A 2205-nucleotide genomic window follows, 5' to 3' on the forward strand; every position below is an offset into this window, starting at 1 on the left:
ATCGTTCTGGTCTCACAAGCCCCTAGCTTCAGTTTGCTCTTCCGGGTAGGGGCGATGACCTGCCACATTCTCCAGCAGGAACCCATGTGGTCTCCAGGGCACTGAGCAGCAGAAATCAATATTTCCAGCACATTCTTGATGCTTTGAAACCTTACTTTTGGCCCCAGATACTGCTTGAGGGTTTTCAGCCCCTCCTCTTGTGTTTTAGTCCTTCATTTCTTGGCAAACGTGTTACTTAACACTTTGTACCGCAAGTAATGATTTGTAGTAGACTACCCAGAAGTAAAAAAAGGAGCATTTAAAAAATATCAAAAAGTGGGAAATCACACACGAGATCCCCCTCTTTCTAAGGTAAGCTTTGAGCACTGCATGTTACATAATGGCAAAGCTGGGGCATGTAGATTGATTGTCAGAATTAGGATGGTGCTGCCAGAATAGCCTATTATTAATATGAAAATTATTGTTGGTTAGATTAATCATTTCTGAGTATTTCCAGCATAGCATGTAATTTATTTATGTATAATTTACATCCTGATTACTTTCACAAGGGAGAGAAGGGAAGATGAAAGAAGTGAAATTTATTGAGAGGCGCTGTGTAGCAGGCTACGCGGTTCGCATAAATTTTCTTCTCTTCCTCATGACAGTGTTGGGAGATAAGAGATGTCAGGCCCCGGTTGACAAATGAAGGGCGTGAGCTCAGGATGGCGAGGCAGACGTCCCGGCCGTGCAGAGTACAGGTCTGACTCTCCATTGGAACCCTGCCCCGTCCGAATCCGTTGCCTCTTCATCTACTCCAAGTTGGCCCCAATAGGAGGTGAGAGAGTGGATAAAAACCCAGAAGATAAGTGTCACGTACAAGCAGGACGGGTAGGGAGGCAGGAAGGGACGAATACTCCAGCAGAAATACGAGATGATTAGCACACCGTCTACAGTTATTTAATGATACAATACGTAGGGATAAAATGCCTAGAATTGTCTTGGAGAGATGTAGGTTCAAGAAAGATCTTGCCTCTTTTTTGCCAGTTTGTGAAAGTTGTATAATCCAGCTGGTTTCTATTTTGTCTTGAAGCTCACATATGCCAATTTTATGCACATCTCGGTTACATCGTAGTAGTATATAATAATTTAGTAAGAGCTTTTTTGAAAGGTGCTAAGCAAACATGACCGAGACAAGTTGCGTTCCTTTTAACAGCCTCTTCACAAGCAGCTCAGCACCTGCTTTCTGCCAGGTTCCACGCTTGGACTGGGGATGTATCAACCCCTTAGGTTCTTGTAAGGAAACTGCCTCCCTCCGTCAACACCAGTTACATTATGTATGCATCACTCAAATGAATTATTAAGATGTTTTCTGATATGCTTGTCTTGTTGAGATCAAAGGAAGACCATGCCCCTGTGGGAAGGCGATGGGGCCTGCCTGCAACTAGGAAATCATTTTCAATATCAATCACTTCCATGTTCCATCATCCAGAAAAGTGGGTCCTTGGGCAGAGAACTCAAGCAGGGAGCCCCTGTCTGTCTTTAGGTTTGTTTTCTTGGGTCTGCACTTCAAGATGTAGTCAGACCCCATAACTGTGACGTTTAGAGCCTCAGAGTACTGGGACGTAGCAGTGGCGGGTCTCACCATAGAGTCCACCGGCGATCAGCATCTTAGCCTGCTTCTACTGCAGCCCAAGATTAAAGTGCCAGCGGTTGTAGTGCCTGCCAATTGCCACCTCTGCTTCTAAGATGGTACCTTGAGCACTGCACCCTCCAGAGGGCGTGAAACTTATGTCCTTACGTGGCAGAAGACAGAAAGGGCTAAAAAAAAGTCTAGCTAGGTGCTCGCTTCAGCAGCACATATACTAAAATTGGAACGATACAGAGAAGATTAGCATGGCCCCTGGGCAAGGATGACACACAAATTCGCGAAGCGTTCCATATTTTTATATGCTGGAGGTGATGGCTTCAAACCCAGCTGCGGCCAAAAAAACTGCAAAAAAATAAATCTAGCTGGGTCCCTCAGCTCTTTTATAAGGCATCAATCCCATCATCCTCATCTTGTTGCATTGAGGATTCTGTTTCAACATGAACTTTGGGATTCAAAAAACAGCATTTGATGGAGACTTTACCTCCTTCATGTTTACGTGGATGGAGCTGGAAAATATTCTTCTTAGCAAAGTATCCCAAGAATGGAAGAAAAAGTATCCAATGTACTCAGCCCTACTA

The 2205-nt window shown here is 44.4% G+C and overlaps 1 non-coding gene across 1 annotated transcript; it reads left to right on the forward strand.

Moving 5' to 3' along the window:
* The first annotated feature begins 1817 nt into the window (after positions 1–1817).
* LOC111726471 lies at positions 1818–1924 on the forward strand. Its single transcript, XR_002774234.1, has one exon. It is a non-coding gene; the product is annotated as a U6 spliceosomal RNA (small nuclear RNA).
* The last annotated feature ends 281 nt before the right edge of the window (positions 1925–2205 follow it).

Source organism: Otolemur garnettii, unplaced genomic scaffold, assembly GCF_000181295.1.
Source record: "Otolemur garnettii isolate 467f Iridium unplaced genomic scaffold, OtoGar3 scaffold00066, whole genome shotgun sequence".
NCBI classification, from domain to species: Eukaryota; Metazoa; Chordata; class Mammalia; order Primates; family Galagidae; genus Otolemur; species Otolemur garnettii.